At 36.6% G+C, this 27,810-nt stretch overlaps 1 protein-coding gene and 1 pseudogene across 3 annotated transcripts in view; both read right to left on the reverse strand.

Moving 5' to 3' along the window:
- Nucleotides 1-27,810, reverse strand: part of LOC118553187 (protein diaphanous homolog 2) — a 951,294-nt gene that overhangs the window by 15,219 nt on the left and 908,265 nt on the right. The window lies entirely within an intron of this gene.
- On the reverse strand, nucleotides 25,927-26,061 carry LOC118519912 (small nucleolar RNA SNORA62/SNORA6 family; annotated as a pseudogene).

Here is a 27,810-nt window from a genome sequence, read left to right on the forward strand (position 1 = left end):
CCAGTATTTTTCTTGTAACTACTTCTAGTTTTATACGTTGTGGTCAGAAAAGACTCTTGATATGATTTGAATATTCTTAAATTTATTGAGACTTGGTTTGTGGCCCAACATGTGATGTATCCTGGAGAATGTTCCATGCACACTTGAAAGGAATGTGTATTCTGCTGTTTTTGGATGGAATGTTCTGTATATATCTGATAAGTTCATCTGGTCTAATGTGTTGTTCAAAGCTACTGTTCCCTTATTGATTTTCTGTCTGGATGATCTATCCATTTATGTAAATGGGGTGTTTAATAAGTCCCCTACTATTACTGTATTACTTTCAATTTCTCCCTTTATGTCTGTTAATAGTTGCTTTATGTACTTAGGTGCTCCTATGTTGGATGTATTGATATTTACAATTGTTATATCTTCTTGTTGGATCTTTACCATTATGTAATGTCCATCTTTGTCTCTTCTTACAGTCTTTGTTTTAAATTCTGTTTTGTCTGATAAAGTATTAATACCCCATTTTTTTCACTTTCATTTGAATGAAAGATCTTTATCCCTTCACTTCAGTCTGCATGTGTCTTTAGGTCTGAAGCGAGTCTATTGTAGGTAGCATATAAATAAGTGGTTTTTTTTGTATCCATTCCTTCACCCTATGTCTTTTGATTGGAGCCATTTATTTTTTTTTTTTATTTTTTTTTTTTTATTTGAGAGAGAGAGTGAGAGCACAAGAGGGGGGAGTGGGAGAGGGAGAAGCAGACTCCCTGCCGAGCAGGGAGCCCGATGCGGGACTCGATCCTGGGACTCCAGGATCATGACCTGAGCCGAAGGCAGTCGCTTAACCAACTGAGCCACCCAGGCGCCCTTGATTGGAGCATTTAGATCATTTATATTTAAAGTAATTATAGATAGGTATGTACTGTTGCCCTTTTGTTAACTGTTGTCTGATTGTTTTTGAATTTTTTCCCTGTTCCTTTCTTCTCTTGCTCTCTTCCCTTGTGATTGATGACCATCTGTAGTCTTATGCTTGGATTTCTCTCTCTCTCTTTCTCTTTTTTTGTACCTACTATAGGTTTTTGGTTATCATGAGGTTCATTTATAACATCTTAAGTATATAGCAGTCTATATTAAGTTGTTGGTTGCTTGAGTTCAAACACATTCTAAAAGCATTACATTTTTACTCCCCCCTCCATGTTTTATGTATATGTCATATTTTATATCTTTTTATTTGTGAGTCCCTTAACTATTTTTTGATAAAATTATTTTTAAAGATTTTATTTTAAAGATTTTATTATTTTTTTTATTTATTTGACACAGAGAGAGACAGTGAGAGAGGGAACACAAGCAGGGGGAGTGGGAGAGGGAGAAGCAGGCTTCCCGCGGAGCAGGGAGCCTGATGCGGGGCTTGATCCCAGGACTCTGGGATCATGACCTGAGCTGAAGGCAGACACTTAATGACTGAACCCCCAGGTGCCCCTGATAAAATTAATTTTAATACGTTTGTCTTTTAGCCTATACTAGCTTTATAAGTGACTGATCTACTACCTTTACTCTGCTTTTACTCATGAAATTTTTTCCTTTCATAATTTTCTTCTAATTATGGCCTTTTCCTCTTAAAGAAGTCCCTTTAACATTTCTTGTAAAGCCAATTTAGTGGTGATGAACTCTCAGTTTTGTTTGTCTGAGAAACTATCTCTCCTTCAATTCTGAATGATAACCTTGCCAGGTAGAGCATTTCTGGCTGCAGGTTTTTACCTTTCAGCACTTTGAATATGTCGTACCATTCTCTTCTGACCTACAGAGTTTCTACTGCAAAATCAGCTATATGGGATTTCCCTTATATATAACTAGTTGCTTTTTCTTGCAGCTTTTAGGATTCTCTCTTTAGCTTTAATCTTTGATGTTTTAATTATTACATGTCTTGGTGTGGACATCTTTGAGTTCATCTTGTTTGGGGGTTCTCTGTGATTTTTGGACCTGGATGTCTGTTTCTTTCCCCAGGTAGGGAAGTTTTCAGCTATTATTTCTTCAAATAAGCTTTCTGCCCCTTTTTTTTCTCTTATCTTCCTCTAGGACCCATATAATGTGATTGTATACCTGATGTTGTCCCAGAGTTCCCTTAACTTGTCCTCATTTTTAATTTTATTTTTTAAAAGATTTTATTTATTTATTTGACAGAGAGAGAGAGTGGGTGTGTGTGTGTGCATGCACAAGCAGCGTGAGCAGGAAAGGGAGAAGCAGGCTCCCCACTGTGCGGGAAGCCCAATGCGGGGCTCGATCCCAGGACCCTGGGATCATGACCTGAGCCAAAGGCAGACGCTTAACCAACTGAGCTACCCAGGTGCCCTACCTGTCCTCATTTTTTAAAATTATATTTTGTTTTTGCTGTTCAGCTTGGGTGCTTTCTATTACCCTGTCTTCCAGATCACTGATCTCTTCTTCTGCATACTCCAATCAGCTATTCATTCCCTCTAGTGTATTTTTCATTTCAGTTATTATATTCTTCAACTCTGATTGGTTCTTTTTTATATTTTCTATCTCTTTGTTGAAATTCTCACTGAGTTCATCCATTCTTCTCTCAAATCCAGTGAGCATCTTTAGGACCATTACTTTGAACTCTTTATTAGGTAGACTGCTTATCTCCAGTTCATGTAGCTATTTTTTTGAAGTTTTGTCTTGTTCTTTCATTTGGAGCATATTCCTCTGTCTCCTCATTTTGTTTTGACTTTCTGTGCTTGTTTCTATGAATTACATAGAACAGTTATTTATCCTAGTCTTAAAGGAAGGGCCTTGTGTAGGAAATCTCTGTGTGTACCTGGTTGCTTTGGCTGGCTGGCTGGAGCTGTAGCAGGCACCGATTGGGGGTCCTGGGGCCTATGCACCAGGGCCACCCTAGTGGGATGGCTGGAGCTAAAGTGGGCTAGGGGTCCCAGGGCTCTCTACACAGAGGGCATCTTGGCAGGACAGCTGGAGCCAAAGCAAGTGCAGGCTGGGGCTCCTGGGGCATTCCTCTTAAGGGCACTCTGGCAAGATGTCTGGAGCAGAAGCAGGCATGGGCCAGGAGGTTCCACGATGTTCTGTCCAGGCGGCTCCCTGGCTGGATGGCAGTAGCTGAGGCAGGAATGAGCTAGGTGGTCCTGGGGTGCTCCATGCAGGGGGTATCCTGGTGGAATGGGTGGAGCTCAGGTGGGCAAAGAGCAGGATGTCTTTGTGCAACTCCATGCAGGAGGTCCTTGGCTGGGAAGTCCTCAGATGCTCCATGCATGGGGTTTCATGGCAAGTCCTCTGGAGCTGAATTGGGTGCAGGCCTTCGGTGTCCCCGTATTTGCTTCACTGGGGCCACACTGGGGGGCTGGGGCTGATGTGGACTAGGGGCACAGGACTCACTGAGGTGGGAGGTTGGCTAGGGTACCTGGACCCTGCTTCTGTCTGCATTATCAAAGTGGAGAGGAAATGTAAATGTAAATGGCACTTGCCAGCACCTCTGACCCCAGAGGGTGTTCCAGCAGCTTCCCTGCCATTTGGCAGATGCTCTAGGGCTGGCTCCTTTATATTCTAGTTTCCCTTTTAAGCTGCAGCTTTTATTCTGTGCCCCAGAGTGGAGGAATCCTCTCCCAGTCCCTCAGTACTATCCCTCCCACTGCAGTTTGCAGCATCGGGGGTGGGGTTCTCATGATTACCATGCCTCCATCTCTCCTGCCATTCTCTATGTGGTCCCTCTGTCTTTTGTTGTGCATAAGTTGTTCAGTCAGCCTTCAGTTCTTCAGGAGGAATTGCTCTATATGTAGGTGTAGATTCAGGATGTCTCTGCAGGAGGTGAGCTCAGGGTCTTCCAATATAACTATCTCAGACTGGGACTCATTTTTATTCTTTATGTAGCTAAATCTATTGATCTTTTACACTGTGATCTGTTCCTTTATTTTTAAGTTTAGAAAGCCTTTCTCTAGCCAGAGACATCTGATTAACATTCAACTGTCTCTTGTTTTGTAAGGTTTGTTTTTTTCCACATTTATCTATTTAAATGATCTAGATTTTATTTTGTTGTACAATGTCAGGCAAGTTTCCACATTGATTTCTTGTTTTCTTTTTTTTTTTCTTTTCTTGCAGAGAGAAAATGGGTTGTCCCAGAACCCTTTGTTGAATAATCATGAATTTCTACAGATTCATGATATCTCTTTTCATGTTAAATTATTTATACTAGTGTACATTTCTGTTCCATTGACCTAAACATCTTTCCAACTATTTTTGTGCCAATACCTTCTGATTTCATTCATAATATATTTTAATATCTGGTGGAAATAATCTTCTATAATTTATATTTTCATTTCGAAGATGTATTTTTAGGAAACATTTTGGAACTCTATATCATGTTATAATCACACATCTTGAAAACAACACAGCTTGAAATATAAACCCAATGGGTACTAACTACGCTATCTTAGTAAGGATAGGCAGATGTCTATTTGTTGAGTGCCAATGAGTCAAGTGACTCTAAAGTCCCTAATGATGTTTTTAAGAGTTCTCTTTAGGTTTCTCATTTTCTTAAAGACTTAACAAGCCTCTTTCACTGTCTTCTGATCACTTTTTCCACCAGCTGACCACTTTTCTTCTGGAAATACAGCACAGGCCAGCACTAAGGAAAAGAGCAAAATCAATTCTATAAGAGATTTTCTAATATGCTTATTCTCATTATTTTTGCCTTGTCAAAAATTTGAATTGGAATTAAGGATACAGTTTTGTTGGCTGTTCAAAAAGTCTAGTGCTTCAAAGTTTGTAAACCTTATTTTCTCATATATTTTATAACGTTTGACAAATTTGGCTTCCACCAGATACCAACACTATTAAACTATATCAACTTACTTTATTCCAATAAAATTGTATATATAGGTCACTGTGCAAAAATGGATGTCTAGAAGCCAATCAATTACCTCTACTTAAAAATTAAATAGTTCTAGCTCTATTCTAATCTCAATGACATCATAATGTTCTTGAAGCTAGAATCAGATCATGTTGTATAATCTATATCCTTCATCACATGCAAATAAATCCATGCAAAGAAAACAGAAACCCAGATTACTGTGGTAGTTCATGTTGGGAGAAGAGATGAAAAGCTATTTTAACGAGAATGGTAATGGAAAGCAATAATATTAAAGAAGTTCAGAGACTACTGTGACTATAGATACACAACTTCCATTAAATGTAATTGGAGTTAAGCACATGTAATGATAACAAAATAGACCCCTAAATGTCTTTCCAATTGGAAAATAAGCAAATCTGTTCCAGAAAATAGCATGTTTTTGTGTGGAAAATACAGTATTCTAATTGAGATGCACAAATTATCATCATATTGATATTGCTCAGGGTATGATGTTGGTATTCTTCCTATGCTTAGGGATATAGATCTGGGAGAGGTAACATCTGTACAAAGAATATGTTTCTTTTTCTCTTCTTAATGCTCAGCATTCATTATGTTATTAAAGGAAAAGTCTCAATAGTTGCAATGGATTTATTAATTCAGTAGCTGGTTATCAGCATGAAACTCTGCTGTGCTAGGGGGAAAACAAATTATATTTTACAACATTGCAGTAGTGAGATTAAATCACTTTTCTATATTTCACTTTCTTCTTATCCTCCCTGCCAGGTAGTAACTCTATTCTCTACCTCTATTATGAACCTCATATTTTGCAAACTATCAAGTCTTGTAGTAATATAAAGGTACATTATCAAACAAACTCAATTATAGCAACTTTAGAAAGATTGAAATATGTGATAAAAGTAAAACCACTGAGTACAATAATACTATCTCAAGGCATTAAAAACAATCCATATTAAGCTACAAATGTGGAAAATATGCAAGGCTTACTTTTACCTATCACAAACGTGATATTTTCATAACATGTATAACCAACCTCCTGGGATTTTAAATGACTAGCATTTACATAATTGATAACTTGAGCATTTCAAAGGATTTTACAAAAATGTGGCTCAGAAGAAAAATCAGTATATTGTTCAGTATTTCAACTGCCATAGACCTTGCTATTGATTATCTTTGGACTCAATGTCAAACCTAGTGAATAGATTTTTTTTAAATGTCCTTGGTTTTGTACTTTAGCCATGCATTATGTTTGCTTCTTTACTAGGACATGCAATTGGGCTTTAAGACAAATTTTCTTTCTATGAGGTTGAAAGTCTGATAATGATGCCTACATATCTGGAAAATATGGGGAACAACAACATATAAAAATATGAATAGTGTTAGAAAAGAGTTAGAAAAATCCCCAAGCAAATCATATATGTGAAACTTACACTGAAGAACAAACCAATAGAAACCACACAAATGATAACAGAGCTGCTCAGGTGTCTTTCACAGTGGATTACACATAGCAATTTCTCAAAAACTGTCCATTGATTAAGTAATCATCCAATCTTTAGCAATGAATCAGGAACTGACCCTTCAATTCACCTTCTGCTACACTGCTTAACACACAGGGAATATAATTTGCCATTAATATAAAGAAAGGAAAGGAAACCTTTTCTCCCTGCCTCCCTCCTTCCCTTCCTTCCACCCACCTACAAATTTTTACTGCATAAACTATCTGCAGAGTACCATAATAGACACTCTTATAAGTTATTAGAGAAGAAAGGATAAATGTACAAACAACTATAACATAAAATATGTGGTTCTTATAGCATCTATTACAGTTTAAGTATGATGGCAGTTCAGAGAAGAGAAAAACCATAATCCCTTGAGTGCAGGAGTTGGGGGCCAGGGAAAACTTTGTCCCAATTAGGCTGTAAAGTATAGGTGGGATCTTAACAAGAAGAAATAGAAAGATAGCTGCTAATTTTTGATTAGAAAAAATGAGTTCTAGTTTCTTATATTGCTGACTATTTAACAAATTTTGCCTATGGGGGGGCATGAAAAGCAATGGATGTATAAAGGAGGAATCAGAATGTCTATATATATTTAATCTTTTTTTCTAGGAAAAGGAAGAAAATAATAAAAGGACATATATTGAATTGGCCAGATTTGTAGTGATAGTTGTTTATATAAACACATGATTTTATTTTTAATATTTTTTGAAAAACAATCCTGAATGGTTTACAAAGACAGCAGTTCTGTTTAGAAAAACAAAACAAACCCAGGAAGAAAAAAACACCCAGCAGAAATGGGGCTCTCTGGAATCATCTGGTTAGGTTCTGTTGTTGAAGCCTAGATAGCACTATCAAGAGTGGCAGGAGAAGCACTGATTAAGGCATACACAGATTGCAGTGACCTGGGCCAAGAGTACTTGGCAAGGATGAGAGCTTGAGCAACCATTTGGGTTGGTGCAAATAAACTAGCTTTGAAATGACAGTGTGGATACAGGGTCAATTCATTCTTACCATCTGTCATCTCTGTGCCTTCCTACTCCATGTGTGACATAGATCCCTATGACTAAGATTATTAGGTATCAGCCATTTCTCCAACTTTGATTATATGATAGACAATACTCTGTCATTTTCTGTGGCAGTTGTTTGTGATCTGCCTGAGTTCTGTTGCTGATATGCTGACCTAGAATATACTCACCTGTCATCTGCTTTTGTTTCTGAATCACTACAAGATTATATATCTACTACGTTTGTTTTTAAAATGTACAACTTATCTCTTGGGTCTGAACTACCTACTTCTTGCTGAGGATGGAAGTTTTAGAGCAGTCAGCCCAACTCCACAGCTTCAGTAGCCCCAGGTACTCCTGGGTTATATGAGCTCACTGGCTTCTATAGTAAGGCAGGAATGGCAGGCTTTCCCCTGCATCATGTCTCTATTTCCCAACGCACCAGATTACAGAAAAATGCCACTGGCTATGATTTTGAGAAGAGAAGATATTAATCTACAACTTATAATTTGCGGGTCTATAAACAGGTGCTTTCCATTAGTTGTGTTCCCCATGTTAGCTTATACTTAATTACTTAACCAGTTGTATGGAGAAAGGCAACCTGTATGGTTAATATCACGGACACTTTAGCAGCTGCCAGTGCCATTGTTTTAAAACATAAACTGTCCCTTAAGGTAGAAGCCAGTCAGCAGTTGTTTTAAATACGAGCAATTAGGACCGAGTTAAAACACAGCTTGTTAATGTCATATTCATAACTGAGAGAAGTTCTTTTGTAATTTTAGTTTCTAAGACAATCTATGCACAACGTGAGTGCAGGCCAAGCCTATAGATGAGTAAAAATAGCTATTAACTAGCAACTTACTTCTCACATAAGAATTCTCAAAGAATCTTCCCTGATTTTTAAGTCTACTGGATAAAGCCAGTCCTTGCATTATCAGACAAATGCATAAATAGGGATGGCTGTACATCGGTGTTCTTTGCAACATTATTTATACTAGTGAAAATCATAAATAGCCTGTCCATCATGAGATTAGATAAAGGATGGAACCCACATACGTAGGGATACAATGAAGCCACTCTAAATTATCATACAGATCTATATGTGCTTGACAGAAAGAGGTCCACATTATAACGTGGAAAAGGCAAGTTACAAAAGAGCAAATTCTATTCTTTTTTTTTTTAAAGATCTTATTTATTTATTTATTTATTTATTTATTTATTTATTTAGTAAGCATGAGCTGGGGGAGGGGCAGAGGGAGAGGAGAGAGAGAATCGCAAGCAGACGCTTTACTGAGCACAGAGCCCGACACGGGGCTCAAACCCACAATCCTGAGATCATGATCTGAGCCGAAATCAAGAGTCTGATGCTTAACCAACTGAGCCACCCAGGTGCCCCTTATATTCTTATTTTTGAAAATAAGAATTACAACTTTTAGGAGTTTGGAAGAATATACACCAATAAAAGCAGTGGTTATCTCTGAATGGTGGGATCATGATTATTTTTTCCTTTTTTATATTTTTCCATGTCTGAATTTTTGGCATTGAGCATGATTAACTTGGCAAATTAGGGAAACAACCTATGTAGGATGTAAAATCTTCAGGTTTCAGATAAAAAGCACATACTGTTCTCAACTTAAAAAGCAGTCTAGGATTCAATAATCTGAATTAATTCATTGTTGATTATACTATCACTAAGTATACTATAATGGGAAAAGAAAGACAGAAATCAGGTACCATTTTCTGTCCTGCTTAAATAAGGGCCATAGAGTGTTCCCCGATCAGAAAGTAATGGCTTATAAGTCTGCTGGTTTTAGAGCACAAATACATTTGTCTTTATACACTGTTGTCATTTATGAAAGTATTTCATGAATTTTAGATTCAAAATTCTAAAAGTTCTATTCTTAAGAGGTAAACCTAGACATTGTCTCTCTCCAAGAAGATTAGTAAAAATACAGAAAGATAAGGAGGTATGTCATGACAGCATCTATATAGAGTTTTACTTCAATGGCAACATCAAATGGACTTAAAACTTGCTTTGTAGCAACATGTTACCTACAGATGAAAAATTAAAATAAGTCTGTCCTTTGATGGTAAACAATACTGACCCATTTTCAACAAGACATGCATACTGGGTTATTCTTCCTGGTTAATGTGTGGGGATGGAGAAGGGATTCTTGGCATAAAGCATTATACTCTTTCTTACCACGATTTGTACTGATACAAGATATAATGATGGAATAAAGTTAAGCTAACTGGTATATGTAGTCTTTGAACTTATTAATGTATATTACTAGACACAGTTTTTCTAATAAAATGGGCCACCCTCACATTTATGTATTTGCAAAATGAATTTTCCTAAGCATCAGTTTCCACATCTGCAAAATGATGATAATAATAGTACTTACATTGTAGAGTATCAACAGAATTACTTGGCCCATATTAATCTTTTGATAGACATGAAACACACACACACACACACACACACACACACACAAGAATTGGTCAGCAGTCCAAACAAAAAGTCATTTCTATCTCCAACAGGTATCCACACTTTATTACAGATAGAAGTTCAAATCTTTGTTCTGTCACTTAATAGCTATGTTTTCCTAAACTTATTTTCCCCTTTGTGAACATGAAAATAATTAAAAGAATAGTTACAAGGACTAAATGAGGCAATAATGTAAAAGGACCAGAATGGTACCTGATACAGACTAAATTTATATTTGATATTATAAGAGTCACATTACAAAGATTTCAGCATCAAGATGTTATATTTTTAAAAGTCTAGACAGCCTCATTATGGAGATGATGACATGTTTTAGTCAGTTTCGGGACATGAGAAAGAATCAAACAGAAAACAAAGTCTTTTCCAGATTAGCCTATAAAAACAAAGATCAGTTAGGAAATCAGAATTTATCAATGTTCAGAATTTTTATTTATTTCATAAAACATCATGGGCTGGGACATTTTTATGCCCTTGGGAAGCAAAGAAAATCTTTTAAAACAATTTATTTATTTTTCTCATTGTCATCCAGTGGGGAGAGAAATATTGCTGGGCTGCTTTCTATTACTTCTCTGCTTTAGCATTTCAGTTGTCTAAACAGATTTGTAGAGATTATTTCTAGAGATTCTAGCCTGGCTTGAATGATGTATCTAGTAAAACTGGTCACTCATTTTTTTTTTTTTTCTAGAGGTAATCCAATGACCTTTAATTTGGTTTCCCGAGTAGACTTTTTCACTGGAAAGAAGGAGCCTTGCCATCATAACCAGGGTCTATTCCCATGTCAGGTAAACTTCCCTCTGCCCAAAAAATGGCCTGGAATTTATTTCAATAATCCTTTCTTGAATAGTGACTATGTGCCTCGCATAGTGCCAGAGATAAATGAGCCAGTCTCTTCTTTCAAGGGAGGTAGTATGAAGCGATTGTGGCCTTGTCATGTAGAAGTTAGTCTGATGAAATGTGTTAGGGCTTCTTCTATAGTCTGCTACACAGCTGTCAGTGAGTCAGTTTTAGAACCTAGATTATATTATATCCCCTGATATAAAAGTGAAAAGTCTCAGCCATTTCTCTCAAGATATTTTCACTTAAATGGGGGGGGGGGGTAGCATGTAAACCTAATTAGAATAGTTACAGTGAGTACTATGATTAGGGGTATACTTTTTAGGAGCACAGAAAAGGAACACTTAGCTAAGCCTTAGGGGAAGCATCTCTGAGAAGCCTTTCTAGAGAAGGCAATGTCCTAACCGATTTTTTAAAAAAGATTTTATTTTTAGAGAGAGAGAAAGAGCACGAGCATGGGGGAGGGGCAGAGGGAGAGGGAGAAGCAGACTCCCCACTGAGCAGGGAGCCCCACGTGGGGCTCGATCCCAGGACCCTGGATCATGATCTGAGCTGAAGGTAGAGATGCTTAACCGACTGAGCCACCCAGGCACCCCTGTCCTAACTGATTCTTAAAGGATGAGGATGAATTAGCCTGGATGAAAAGTATATTCCAGGCAAAGGAGACACTTGAAGGAATGGGAGAGAAAAGATGAAAAAAATGTGTGTGACTACAAGCAAATCAGTGTTGATTAAAAGCAGGAGACTATGGGCTCAGGATAGAGAAGTAACATCCAGATAATGGATGGTCTCATGTGCCATCTTAAGGCTCTTGGACTTTACATGTACAATAAGGAGTGGAACTGTTAAGATAGTTCAATTTGGTGATCATGTAGTGGAGGGGCTTAAAGGTGACAAGACAAGAATTAGGGATTAACTGAATACTGAGAATAAAGAGTTCAAAATAATTCTAAAATTCTAGTTTATACATTTGGGAAAATGGTGGTCCCATTTTAGGGACATAGGGATAGGGCATACAGGAGGAGTTGTACTCAAGGAGAAGATGATGAGTTCAGTTCTAGAGATTCTAGCCTGGCTTGAATGATGTTTAAAATTGGAGATGCCCTTAAAATACCCATGTGGAGCTGTCCAGCAGGCAGCTAAATATTACAAGGCTGAAGTTCATGGGACAGGTCTGGAAAGAGTATGAGAGACTTGGGAGACTTATCATATAGATGGTAATTGAAGCTGTCACTCAGGAAAGTATGTAGAGTGAGAAGAGGAGTGGGCTGATGATCATTTCCTGGAAAACACTAATATTTAAGAGATGACCATAGAAAGAGAAGTCCATGAAGAAAACAGCAAGTATTCAGAGAGGTACAGAATGAAACGTTTGAGCACATGTTATGGAATCTAAGGGAGTAAATAGTTTGATAAATGCAATAAGCAATAGTATAAAATGCTGCAGAAAGATGCAGTAAAATAAAAATTGAAAACTATCAGCTTTATATCAGAAATACAAACATCATTAGAGACCATAATGAGAACAATTTCAGTAAAATAGGGGGAGGAGAGGCCATATTGCAGAAGGTTGAGGAGTAAGGGGAGGTAATGAATATAATTTATACTTCCATTTCCCATGATCATGAAAGAGGTGATATTTTCATAGAGGAAAAACACTTTACTCAGGTCATTATATCTGATATGCTTAACACCACTTCTAGGTGAAACTGTCATGCTCATAGTTTTTTACTTAGGGAAGCAGCACTGAATAGGCTTTTTTTTTTTTTTTTTTTCCAAAAGAAGCCACTGAATGGACAATGATGGGCATCTGACCCCCTCAATGGCCGCTACTTCACTGGTTGGCTAGTAACACATGACATACCTTGTGATGAAAGGAACTACTCAATAGGGTAATAAACAGGCTGAAAGAGAAATAGAAAGGAATGAACAGACACACAGAAAGAAGTGAAATCCATTGTTTCTTAAGGTGTCCTGAATAAGTTTCTGCTCTGAAGGAGTTCAATATAACGAAGACATGAATTACATGACATAATTCCTAATGTTGGGGTCAACTTCATTCAAAAAGTAGTCAATAAATCTTACTAGGCCATTATTTCTTAATGCAAGGTATATTTGAAGTTTTGTACATTCCTTTTTATGTAAAAAAATGTTGACATAAGCATATTCTGTATTATTACTTTATAAGTAACCAGTGTATTGCTCATGGATATATACATTTGTTTGTATTACATGAAAACCAAGCAACATCATGGTGTACTGAACTAATGAAATTTCATAATTATATGATAAAATTTTTCAGAGTTGAGTCATCCCAGAATATGATACTATTTTCACACCATGGCATAGGTTAGCTGGACATATAAAGACCTGTGACAAAGAAGTCAATGCCACCTTCATGATGTAAGCAGAGCTATAATGAGAATGTGGTCTTTGTAGAGCAACTTGCAATTGTTTATTAGCTGTAAATAGAGGGGTAAACGTGCACTGAATGATTTTTTCTTTTTCTTTTTTTTTTTTATAGATTTTATTTATTTATTTGAGAGAGAGAATGAGACAGAGAGAGCATGAGAGGGTCAGAGGGAGAAGCAGACTCCCTGCCGAGCAGGGAGCCCGATGTGGGACTCGATCCCGGGACTCCAGGATCATGACCTGAGCCGAAGGCAGTCGCTTAACCAACTGAGCCACCCAGGCGCCCCTTCTTTTTTTTTTAAAGATTTTATTTATTTATTTGACAGAGAGAGACACAGCGAGAGAGGGAACACAAGCAGGGGGAGTGGGAGAGGGAGAAGCAGGCTCCCCGCTGAGCAGGGAGCCCGATGTGGGACTCGATCCCAGGACCCTGGGATCATGACCTGAGCTGAAGGCAGACGCTTAATGAATGAGCCACCCAGGCGCCCCCAATGATTTTTTCTGTTCCCAATTCTAGCAATAAATGGATTAGATATCCGTATTATGAAAATTTCAATCCTACCTTTGTCTTCATGTGAGCAAGGCAACTTTACAAAATTATCAAGTTGACACCCTATTAAAACTGGAATTTGAGAACTGCTTGATACCAGAGTTTTTATTCAATGTGGTGTCTGATGATCCTAAGATGAGAAAGCCTTAAAGTTATTAATACCATTTTGTCCAGTCTACTTCTACAATAGAGACTCTGCATTAGTATCAGTGAAGTCAAAATATATAACTGGATCCAAATCTAAATCTTTCTACTATAAAATCTAGCATTGGGGTGCCTGGGTGGTGCAGTTGGTGAAGCATCCAACTCTGGGTTTCAGCTCAGGTTGTGATCCAAGGGTTGTGAGATCAAGCCCTGAGTCAGGCTCCACACTCAGTGCAGAGTCTGCTTGAGTTTCTCTCTCCCTTGCTCTCTGCCCCTCTCCCCTCTAAAATAAATACATAAATCTTAAAAAAACTAGCACCAGTAGACATATTAATGTTAATTTTATTTTTATCTGTTTTATAGTTTTATTAAAATTGTTAAGGCAGTTTATGCCTATTTTTATATTTGTTGATGTTTAAGTAATAATATATTAAGCATAGTTTTAACTCAATCATCAAAGACCCAAAAGAATTAGATTCCCATTAAAATAAATCTATAGATCTACTAATTTTACCACTACTAAAATCTGAGAAACAAGGTACTGGCTAGACTAATCACTACACCCAGACTTTCCTCCATTCAACTCATCTTCCAACATACCTTTCAAAACAGTCTTCCCAAAGAGACCTTACTCCCCAACTCAAAAAGCTACAGTGAATTTAAAACAAGACTAATTTGGCCTCAACTGAAATTTGAAGTGGTGAAAAAAAAAAAAGATGACAACACTAAAAATTGTAACCAGTTAACTCCCAAAAAGACTTTGGGGGGCTCACAGATTAAAATTCACTGCAAAGGCATATGAAAATAAAAGTGAACAGATTCACTCTAAAGGAAGTAGCTCAGGGATATGAGAATATATGTTGTACACCTGAAACTAATGTAACATTGTGTGTCAACTATACTTCAATTAAAAAAATATGTGCATAATAAATCTGACTCTAAAATTTCTGGCAGCTAAGTAAAGGAGAAATTTATGGATGATATACTTTCTATATTTGTTAGTTTGTTTTACACAAATCCTACTATACCCAACCTGATTTTCCCCTCTTTTCTACTACTCACCCTTAAATCTAGTTAGGCTAGCTTTATAATTTTTCCATGAAGACACCTATACATATTCCAGATTTTTATGTGTCCACCTCTGCCTTCTCCCTCCTCTCTATTAAACTCTACCCATCCTTCAAAGCTCAGTTCAAACCTCACCTTCCTGACCTCTCTGGCCTTCATTGATCTTTCTTTCCTCTAGACTCTGATATCACACAACTCAGCTTTTAATTTTAGCCAGTTTCACACTTTTCACTATCTTTCACTGCCTTTTCAAGAATGTGTCACTTTTATCTCTTTATTAGCTTTCTCAATACTAAATAGCCATTCAACATATACCTATTGGTTCCTTCTCTGAACAAAACTTTTATTGAGGACTTATAGATATAAATGTACCATTTGTTCCTCTATACACATATTTGTATGAAACAATAAATAGTCTCAGAACTCTACCTTACCTTTTCAATACTTTCTTTTACTAAAGGTCTAATTGTATAGCTTTGTGTTTTTAGGGGATTTGAGGGAAAAGGATATATATGGTTAGACTGGGGAGGAGTACATAAAATGACATTTAGCAGCACTGAGAGCTCCAATGTTGACCACATAAAAACAGACGACTTGATGGGAAACATTGTTCCTTAAAAGACTCTCTTCTGACCAATCACATCATAATCTCATTCTGAGAGGCTCTATTTTATCCTATTCTGAGCACTAGTTGCAAAATTCAATAACCATACATATCAGAATTTCAATTCAAATGCATTACTTCGTATGCATTAGTTCTAAAACAGTAGTGAATACTTTCTTATAGATTAGAATAACTAGACCGTGTAAAAAATACAATTTCTATAAGTATAAAATGTTATACTATATAAACAAATGTATTCTTTTATTTTCTCTAGTAATACAAATAGAGTGAGATTCTATTGAAAATACTGGCTGTGTTCCATGATGACTGTATTTATGAATGGGTCTATTCTGAATTGATATCACATTCTTGCCTAAAGGATTAGGACTTTTCTTTCAATTGCTATTTTCCTCGACCTCACATGAAATTGTTGACAATTATTTCTTCCACAAAACTCTCTTCTCTCTTGGCTTGCATACTACCACTCTTTCTTAATTTTCAAATTACCTCTTTGCCTGGTCCTTTTCTGTTTCTTTTATAAACTACCATTCTTTTCCTTGTTCCTTATATGTTAGTAATTTTCAGGGTTTTATCCTTTGTGCTTTCCCATATTACTCTATATACTTTCCATGAGCAATTCTCTATGGGTATATTCACCTACTTGCAAAACTTTAACTCTATCTACTCTACCTCCTTTATGCTAATGGATCTCAATTCTACATTCCTTGGGCTCTAGGCTACAGCTTCATTCACCTTCTAAATATTTTTCCTGATTGCTTTGAACCTACCTAATTTTCAAGATCCAAACTGAAATGATTTCCTTTTCTTTGATCCTATTCTCTCCTTCTCACGTCTCCTTATTTTGATGAATGGAACCATGATATGGATTGAATTGGGTCCCCACCCTCAAATTCTTATGTTGAAACCCTAGCCCCCCACGTTACCTTAGAATATGGCTTTATTTGAAAATAGGGTCTTTACAGAGGCAGTCAAGTTAAAATGAAGTCATTAGTGTAGGCTATAATCAACAATGATTGGTATTCTTATAAAAAGGAGAAATTTGGAAATAGACACTCACAAACAGAGAACACCATGTGAAGATGAAGGCAGAGATCAGGGTGATGCTTCTATAAGCCAAAGAATGTCAAAGATTGCTAGCAAACCAGCAGAAGCTAAGAAGGCGGCCTGGAACAGATCTTTCCTTAGCACCTTCAGAGGGAGCATGGCCCTGCAACACCTTGATCTTGGACTTCTATCCTTCCAAGCTATGAGACAATAAATTTCTGTTGTTTAAACCACTTAGTTTGTGGTACTTTGTTATAGCAGGCCTAGAAAACTAATAGAGCCATCATACACCAAGTCATAAAAATGAAAACAAGAAGCCAAAAAAAACCCCAACCATCATCCTGGACTCCTTTCTTTTTTTCACCCTCATATTCAAGTGTTCAATAAGTTCAGTTCTTTCTAACTCCTGAAGTATTCTTGGATCAATTTCTTCATCATCATCATCTCCACTGCCATTTTTCTAGGGCAGGCCTTCTTCCATTGCCTAGGCTCATAATAGAGCCCTTTTGAATCTCTCCTGCCTCTAGCCTCATCCCCACCCCATCAGTATTACATGTTGTTAGGAGAGTCTGGAAAAGAAGCTGGAAATGGCTCCTTATCACCCATGCAATAAAGAAAAAAATCCAACTCCTTAGTATCCAAGGTCTTTTAAGACAATTCATTTTACCAGCTTCTCATACCTATGCTTTAGTAGTGCTGAGCTGCTTGCTCACCCTTGAATATATCATGCTCTCCTATTGCCTCCACACATGCTGTTTACTTTCTTGAAACATGCTTCTCTTCCTTTTTCCTTTCATGCCTAAGAAACTCCTACTAATCTGTTAAGATTAAGCTTGAACTTTATACTGTGACTGTCCTTGTGCTATCTGTCTCCCCCACTTTACTGTGAGCTCTAGAAAGGCAGGGATTGGCATTTGCATCTGTAACCTTGGTGCCTGGAAATATATTAGAATGAATACACAAATGAATATGTCCTTTTGTTTATCCACAAAGTGAAAATATTAGAGCATAATATTCATGAATAAGTTTGTGTGTGTGTATTAAAACTATTCTTTAGGGGCGCCTGGGTGGCTCAGTCGTTAAGCGTCTGCCTTCGGCTCAGGTCATGATCCCGGGGTCCCGGGATCGAGTCCCACATCGGGCTCCCTGCTCGGCGGGAAGCCTGCTTCTCCCTCTCCCACTCCCCCTGCTTGTGTTCCTGCTCTCTCTATCTCTCTCTGTCAAATAAATAAAATCTAAGAAAAAAAACAAAAAACAAAAAAAACAAAACTATTCTTTAGGGTAAGTTAATTCAGTTATGATTGTTTTTTGGTAAAGAGGGCTGGCCATATCTGTCTTTCATAGTTCAGTATATACTGCAAATCTTTTAGTTTTTCTGTGTGCTTTGAAACCTCCAATGAGACAGTTCTATTGAAGATCTGTTAGTTCAGTGGTCACTATAGGGTAGAGTTAAATTCATCTTTCTACTCTTTAGATCTTTAAAATTTTTTTTAGGTCTGTCAACTCTCCTCAGATATCTTGTAAAAGAATCAAAAGCAGTTAGTTTGCTGCTATAGTCATATAGTGACATAGGAGAAATGAAACACTGCATTACTACACAGAAGGCCTAGTTGCTACTTTCTACTTCAATAACCAAATGTTTGGTTATTGATACCACTTTATTTTGATACCACTTTATTTTATGAAGGGAAAGGGTTAAATGATCCTCATTTCTACTAGGTTGCATAAGTTGTTTAATAAAACTCCACTCTCCCCCAATCCAGTGAGTTCCCTTATCTTGTATTACTGCCTCCACGTAGCTAATGCTTGAGCACATTTTTATTATCTTTAAATAGTAAGAAAACCATTCCCAGTTATGCATATCTCCCTTTTCTTTCTCCCTAGGTAGGGACAGGGCACCAACATACACATTTAGAGCTTAGTTAACACATCACAAAAAACATATTGCCAAAAAATATTCAGGTTTTCTTGTGAAACAGTAGCAAGTCCCTTTGGACCACAGCATTGGAAGTGTTCCACTAAACCTTTAATGTGAATTTGCTCAATGGGACTGTGCATACAGGTGTAGAACAATTATTAGATTTGATATCTGAATGAGCTCAGGTTCCCATTAGAGTCTGACTGCTTCAATGACCCCATTATTTTGTTTCCACTGCTCCCAGAACTGATCAATTTAATTATTCTGACTAACGAAACATTTAGGACATGAATTTCTGATTTGTTTTAAACCATATGGGACATCTAAAAGTGCTTCACTTAAGGAAAATCACAACATAGAAGAAATGACTATGAGAATATGTTAGATGCTTAGAAGTAGGGCAGGGCCAAGATCCATACTGGGTACACAGATACTGTCTTTCCCGGAATGGTCCTCTCTTTAGGTTACTCCTAATGACCAGTTACATCTTAGCAATTTCATTCTTCCCTGGAATACTAAAAACAGAAAGCATTAATTTGGCATTGGGAGTAAGGGCACAGAGGCAGTTGAACTAAAATCATGTGCTCCCTGCTATAATACATTCAGATCCTTAAAACAGCTAATATCCACAAGGGCAAATAAAACACTTTGCAGAGCAAGCCAATTACAGAGATTCTTTGGCAAGGAGAATATAGAACAAGAAAAGTAAGAAAATGGAACTAACTTTAGAGCTGATGTATAAGGACTATGGCCTTTTACAGGTAGAAAGTAAGATCAAATTATATTTCTTAATAAAAAGCATATCACCTTTGAAATACTGGATTTTGACATTAACTTTAGTTGAAGTGGTATATTAGGAATAGTATGTACCTTGGTAAGAAAAAAAATACACTATTTGACACAGACATATACTGATTCTGGTAAGTCACAGTTACTTCATAACTGGCATTCTTACAAGCAACTCTAACATCACCCATTCTTTCAGTTTATATTAATGAGTATTAAAAAGTTATGTGTTTACCTAAAGGAAAAGAAGGCATAAAAGTATTACTGGTCTCTAAAATTTTACAGATGTCAGTTTATTTCTCATCAGTGAATGCATCTGTCCTTAAAAAGAATCAAAGTGACATCAAAATGGTCCCCTTTACCCCTTGCATCCTTTCACTAATGATATGTAATGGCTGCTGAGCCTGCAATAAATGTGTTTGTGTCCAATCCTATTCCCATCATTTTACAATTCAATCTGATTTCTTTAAAAAAAAAAATGGAAGTCACAGGAAATGAGCACAAGTTCCTGCTTTGAGGCATTCCCTGACATTGGCCTTCACTTTGTACTTCTGCTCAAAGTGCCTAATTTGACAAAGCACACAGAGAGTCAGGAGATAATTCTCTTCACCTCCTTTCCGAAACTGTCTGACAGGAGTCAATAGTGACTCTTTCCAACAGCTACAATCTAACAATTTTAGATGAAAATCTGGGGAAGCTTTCTAGCTATTCCTTACATTATTTTATTATAGAGGGGTGTAAAAATGCATTTGCCTCAGTGGGCTTATTCTCCTCCTCTGGTCCAACTCAATCCAATTTAACAGTTGGCAGTTTAAATAACAGAAGTTACAGGCTGCCGTGCACAGACGCTTTGCATGCCACTTGAAAGCAAAGGATTCAGAGATGGAAGCAAAAAATGGAAAGAAAAAAAGCAGCTTCTCTTCTATAAAAGAATTTCTTTAATAACAGCAGCTGGAAAAAAATTCTCTGAGCTTGTGTCCTTCCCCTACTGTTTTATATAAAGCAGCTATCATACTTTTTTCTCTAGGCTACATCTACCGACAGACTGTCAAAAGCAAACAACTTTTCACCTTATATTGCAATAATCATGCACTGTATTTTTAATGCACTCAAAACAAATTTTCTTATTATAACATCACAGTGACAATCCTCCCAAAATGCTCAATGTAAAATGATATATTTTAAATACGATAATCATAAAGGCAGCCTATCCATAATTACTATTTTTAGGTTAAGTAAAATATCAACATTTTTTATTCATGTTTAGATTAACATTTGCAATTCAGCTTTTTGCAATATTTAAATGGAATTGAATGTGTTATGGAAAAACTTTTAAGAAAAGAGCAAACGTTAAAACTTGTTCTTTCTTGAGTAGGTTGTCATCCTTACTGTCCACCTATGACTTTCATCATGTAACATTAGCGAAAAACTCAGATTTGATGCTAACTGGATGAGCCTATGATTTATTACATGTTAGCTAAGTCTATGTCCACCAACTGTGACTTAACTCAATTTTGAATTTAATGATTATATAGAAAGAATGTCTATTTTTATACAATGTGCTACAATTTCAAGGATTAATAGACATAATTCACAAGCTTCTGACACATTCAGATTATAAATTCGTTAGTGTGAAGGAAGGGGAGGGATCAAATCTGTCATAGTATCTTAATACATATAAACTAATTACATATACATTTGCACATATAAACTAACTTTGGGAGCAATGATGATGTCTGTATCTTTAAATGCCAATATTCTATAGGCTAGGTCTGAGGGGAGGCATGGCTCAGAAAAATAAATTATTAATAAGTATATAAATAAATGCCTTAAGCGCCTTCCTGTTGAATTATGAGAAATAGCTCTAATCTTGCTATGCACTCCTCCCCTACTAGCTCAGTTTTTGACTCTCGGGCTTTGAAGCACTCTAGAAGGGAAATTAGTTGATATTTTGCACCACATGGCTACCTTCCCTAAGCATCTTCAGCTTCTATAGCATTTTTAGATGCACCATTACATTATCCACTCCAGGATTCGGTATAGTTTGCTCCCTCTTTGTCTGTCCTTCAGCAAGAGAGTTTTAACTAGTCACCATTTTATCATGAACCTGAAGACCAACTATCCCTGTACTTTTGCTTTTCTTGGGCTAAACATTTTCAAACATGTCCATCCCTCATCATAGATTCAAGCAAAAGAGGCACCTGGGTGGCTCAGTCTGTTAAGTGCCTGCCTTTGGCTCAGGTCATGATCCCAGGGTCCTGGGATCGAGCCCCTCACTGGGCTCTCCACTCAGCGGGGAGCGTGCTTCTCCCTCTGCCTCTGCTGCTCCCCCTGCTTGTGCTCGCTCTATCTCTCTGTCAAATAAATAAATAAAATCTTTAGAAAAAAGATTCAAGCAAAAAGGAGTTTTTGATACCACATCAGTTCTCAATCCATGCAGGTCACTAAAGTGGTTTTTTTTTTTTGAGATATCTATTTCTAAAAAGAACCTCATGAACTTGTATAATAATTTGGGGATAACCATTGGAACATGGAATTTTAGAGCTGGAAGGGAATTTATGGATTACATGAAGATTACCCTCTCATTTTATAGATGATGATACTGACTTCCAGAAAAGAGAACTAACTTGTTGTAAATACTCTGCACAATGAAGATATGGAACTGAGAAGCTTAAAGTAGGGAAAGGGATGTAAGATAATGAACCATATGACCATAATTATTCTATCATTCATTTATTGGATAATATATAATCACAATTTTATAAAATATGTAGTCATGAAGAGAGATAATATGACAGATATTCTGATGATCCTGTATGATAACCATTCTAAAGAAAGTAATTAGGGAGTAACAATAAGTTTAAAACTCCTGTAATTTTATAACACAACATTCAGTATTTTAGTTCTTTGGTAAGGAAAAGTCCACTGGATCCTATATATAAATCTGATAATGATGATGTTTTATATATATCTCCTATAATTTGCATTTTGATGGCCCTAAAACATATTTATATCATGTACTGCTCACAAAGTCCTTAAAGTACACATTTACACAAAGACCTGAAAAGAAAAGAACACAGCTGTCTGGGCTAATGTCTTGGTGAGATACACTTTGGGATGGGTAGATATATGTACCTAGACACAAACACATGTAAATATATCTATATATGTATATATTTGATGTTTGGCCCCACATCTTTATTAAAAGGCATTAGATTTCTGTATAGTTTAGACTGAAAAGTTAAAAGCTCATCTACTTGCAAATTTAAGTTAGAAAAGTCACTGCACTGCCCTCTCTGGTAATTTCAACCTGTTCCACATTGTTGATGGAAGGAGCTCAGAGCTGCTGGTATCATGTTAATGTTCACTGTCATTGCTTTTTATCAATCTTTATCCTAATCTTAATGTTATTTACATACAATATGTGTTTTAGTATTTGAGATACTGTTTGTACGGTTTTGCTGTGAGCTGGGTATTTTAATTTAGGTTGAATGGTAATAAACTATGATTCAACCCAACTGTCAGAGGAAAAAGTTAAATGAGAGGTCTGTTTCATAAAGTCTCTATTTCCAATTATTCTCTGATAATGTACAGTGAGCTGTACATTATCAACAGAAGTATTTAGAACTTGACTAGAAAGCAATACCTTTTTTGCATGCATTCTTTATGCCACTTATTTTTGGATATCTGTTTTAAAATGCTATAAATGCTGTTCCTTTCACTGATTTTAACTCAAATTCTTTTTTTGTACAACTATCTTTTTTTTTTTTTAAAGATTTTATTTATTTATTTGACAGAGAGAGACACAGCGAGAGAGGGAACACAAGCAGAGGGAGTGGGAGAGGGAGAAGCAGGCTTCCCGCTGAGCAGAGAGCCAATGCTGGGCTTGATCCCAGGACCCTGGGATCATGACCTGAGCTGAAGGCAGACACTGAACGACTGAGCCACCCAGGCGCCCCTGTACAACTACCTTCTTATCAAGGTTTCTTACTCCTGTGAGCCACAAACATAGTGTGACTAAAAGCAAAAGAGGATGGAAGTCTGTGTATACATGGTTTACATATATGAATCTTATTACATTATAGTCACATTTCCTATTTCAAAAATATTTACCTTTCCTCCCAGACTCTTCCTTTTTTTGTTCAAATAAGACAGTTTTTCAATTCATCTTTCTATGTGCTTCATACAAGTACCCCCTCCTTCCCCCACCTTAAAATATGGGTTATCATCTGGTGCACATTTCCAAACTCAGTTAACATTCCAGCAGTCACATAGAAGCTAGTATTGCAATCATCCCAATGCAGCCTTAATAATATATGATGAGTCAGAAAACATTCTCATAGTTAATATACTTTATTGTACTAATTACCCCTTGATGCTTCTATTTAGTCCTTATCACTTGCTATTTATGATTTCCCACACCTTACTTCAAAAGTTTCCTTGTTTGCCTTACGTGTTGTATTATGTAATGCTATGTTAATTTCCTGTTGTAATTAGTCAGCATGTCAACATCATGCACTAATTTAAATAAAACTTCCAATTTTTTTATCAGCTCGTTTTATTTTTTAATTTTATTATGTAGCTCATAAGTTTTATTTAATTGAAATCATTAAGTAGACAATCTTGCTTCATGTTTGGATTCCACTTAAACTGCTTATATAATTTTGAATTGCTTTGTATCAAATCTTCTATATGCCCTTATAATAATTTTTATAGCAACAGTATACATTAAATGAGGAAAAGCAGCACACTTTTTTAAAAAAAGATTTCTCTTAAAAATATGCAGCTTTCTAAAAAATTATTGTATATGTTAAAAACTATACTATGAGCCATAACACACAGTGTGCCTTCTTTTTGTTGGGAACTAGCCCCTTGAAAAGCACCATGGCAGAAAAGAGCAATGTCCTAGGCTCTGAAGAGAACTGCCTACTGAACTGATGCCTAGTTTTTGTCAAACAAGGATAGGGATAATATTTCAGACCTCACATGGTTACTATCAAGATCAAATAAAATCTTCTCTGTAGAGTACCAAGGAACAACGTGTGGTACATAGTAGGCATTCAATTCATTCAGTGTTAGCTGCATATAAATCTGAACCTTAGCTGTGTGTGCCAACCTGGGGGAAGGGAGAACAACTATCAACTGACAGGTAAAGGTCAAGAATGAGCTACTGAGTATTGAGAGGAAGGTAGAGAAAACAAGCAATAACAAGCTTACGCTTTGTGTATTTATTTAGTGGGGGAAAGAATTTATACAGAGGAAAGATTTAAAATGCAGATTGTCAGGATTTATGAGGAAAAGATTTCCTCTTTTCTCATTACTATAATAAACAGTGATCAAAAATGCCTCATCAGACTACGGAAGATAATGAAGGGAACTACAACTTCAATTACATCCCTGATTTATAGATAATGTTGCAACATCTCAAACACTGAACATCATATTTACCACGATCTATTTGCAAAGATGTGTGTATGTGTATGTGTTTTAGGGGTATGATGGGGAATCATTTTTCATTTCATTCTTTTCAAATTACAATGCACTTAAATAACTGTTCCAGAAAGAAAATGCAAATGCACATTAAACTATATTCCTTCAAATTCTCTTCTAATATGTCTCAACATACACACATTATAGATATAATCAGTGTTTATATACTCTCTTGTGATCTAATTCTTTTTTTTCCTTTTTTTAAAAAGATTATTTATTTATTTATTTGACACAGAGAGAGACAGATAGAGAGAGAGCACAAGCAGGGGGAGCAACAGAGGGAGAGAGAGAAGCAGGCTCTCTCCGCTGAGCAGGGAGCCCAACGCAGGGCTCGATCCCAGGACCTCGAGATCATGACCTGAGCCGAAGGCAGACGCTTAACCAACTGAGTCACCCAGGCGCCCCGTGATCTAATTCTTTCACTTAACATTGTTTTGTGTAGACATTTCCATGAATTGTCATGCGATGGAACCACCATCAAACTATTATTACCTGTTTCCCTACAGCTCTCCCAACACCTCACTTTCTGCTTAGACATTCTAATAGATATATGTTTCTACCTTACTATTGTTTTATTTTTGAGAGAGAGAGAGAGAGAGAATGTGAACTGGGGGGGGGGGAAGAGGGAGGGGGAGAGAGAGACAGAATCTTAAGCAGGCTCCACACCCAGCATGGAGCCTGACGCAGGGCTTGAACCCAGGCCCCTGAGATCATGACCTGAGCCAAAATCAAGAGTTGGACGCTTAACCAACTGAGCCACCCAGGTACCCCTCCACCTTACTGTTATTTTAATTTGAGTTTCTTTACTTGATGGTGAAAGGTGTGTTTTTCCATGTGATGATTTATTGTGTATGGTTTTTTTTCCCTGTAGACTTCCTCTCCTCACGTCTTTTTTTCCTTATGTGAACTGCCTTCTGAGCCACGTCTGCAAGCCCCTCACATATTATGTATAATATCAACATGGCCAAATTTGTTGATTACTCCACCAAAACTGTATAACTAAATGATACAGCTATATACCTAATCATTGCCAATTCTTCAATGCTTTGAACCCCAATATCCAAATGGTCTCCAATTCCTCTGATAAGTCTCTAAAACTTTTCTCAATCTATTGTTCTCTCTCCCAGATGACTTTGGTCTCCTCACAGTTTTATTTACTTTTTAGTTGTTTTTTAAAATTATATTTGTAGAAAGAATTACTATCAGAGACCCTTGTGGTGTTAATGAAAGACTTGCCCCTCATGTAGCACACTACCTACACTTGTGGGTTCATCAGCCAGCCAGTAGCCTCAGCTGTAAGCTCTAAGGATGTGCAGTCACAGTTGGTTTTTACAATCTAGCCTAATCTCATTCACAGCCCAGCCTTGTATCACCATTGTTCCCATGAATTCTACATTACATCTAATTGGACTACTCATTGTTCCTGAATATTTCTTCTTGCTTTTCTTCTACCAGGTCTTTGTTCACATCATTTCACCCCCCTTATTAGGCTCTGGTCCCCTTTCTGACTACTCCAATGCCTGTCTTACACATCCTTTATATTTCATCTCAAATATGAATGACTTCCTAAAGCTTTTTCTGCTATTTCTCAACTGAATATGGCTTCTCCTATCTATGAACCCCAGAGCAGTTTGTAGCTTCTTTATTTTCCCAGGTAAGAATTATTTGTTTATTTGTTTTATCACCTTGGAACAGTTTGTAAGCTATTGAGGACAGAGGCTGCAACTCATATTTTTCTGCAAATGCTCTACACATAGTAGGTGTTCAGTATTTTTTCTTGAATTAAATATTCTCCAAGGTTTGAAAATTCTTATGACACCAAGAACACTGTCTCATATGTTTGCATCATCCCAGCACTTAACACATATATGGAATGAATAAAAATAAGAAACCTGAACGCTTTCAAGGTTATATAATTGGATATAACTTTCAAGAAAATATATATTCCTATCTTCCTAAATATAAGGCATGCCTCCCCACTTCAGTTATATCTCAGAAAAAAAGGGAAAATATCTTATATTCAAGTACTTAATAAATTCTTTAATTGTAAGGGGCCTTATCTAAATTATTTTATTTTTAATATTAAAGTACTCTTTAGAGAACACAGTCTGGGACCTCAATTAATAGGAGTTTTAGGTGATTATAGAGGCAAATTTACAGAATTGGGGGGGGTTAAAGGCAATGAAATGTAACATAGACCTAAGGATTATTTACAGGGTGTGACTTCATAGTATTAACTGTTGGATATCACTGAAAAAAAGACTTTGAAAGATCACTTAAAATTGCAATACAGTAAATACCTAGAGAAGATAAAAAAATACAGACATTTAGAATGAATGGAATAATCAACTTACCTAGCGTTATGCAAATGGATATTTGTGGCTTGACATCAAAATGACAGTGATGCTAGCATACACTGATTAGTGTTGTATCTTTACTTAACAACTTAGATGAACATGAATGTAGTGTCTTCCAGAAAGCTGTTAGGTGACTCAAAATTGGTTCTCACGCTTATAGAAACATTGATGTCAGAGATCTTTGTGAAGAATTTGAACAAAACTGATTTACAAAATGGGATGGTGGGGGAAGAAAGCAGGGGTTCTTCATGAAGATATTATTTTACACCATATGCAATTTGAATATATCTGTATAATTAAAATTGTTATCATAATTAGATATTTTACTGTGTCATCTACATTTCCAAAAGGCTACCTATATTCAAAATGGTCAAAAAACTTAAAAAAATCATATTAGGAAAATGGAGGCACACCTTATCCATCACATCTCTTACAAGCTTTTGAATTCAGGATAATGCACATGGCTCTAAAGCCCACAATAACAGTAAGAACTGCCATTTACGTAGCGTTTACTAGGTGCCATGCACTTTGTTAAGTGACTTGCATATCTTACATATCACTGATTCTTCAATCAATCCTATAGGGTAGGTATTATGAGCCATTTTACAAATGAGTATGTGCCTCCAGGAAATTAAAAATCTTGCTCAAGACCATGCAGTTAATAAGGAGTGGACATCAGTGAAGTTTCAAACCCTATAACCTGAACCAC

This window comes from Halichoerus grypus, chromosome X (assembly GCF_964656455.1).
Source record: "Halichoerus grypus chromosome X, mHalGry1.hap1.1, whole genome shotgun sequence".
NCBI lineage: Eukaryota > Metazoa > Chordata > Mammalia > Carnivora > Phocidae > Halichoerus > Halichoerus grypus.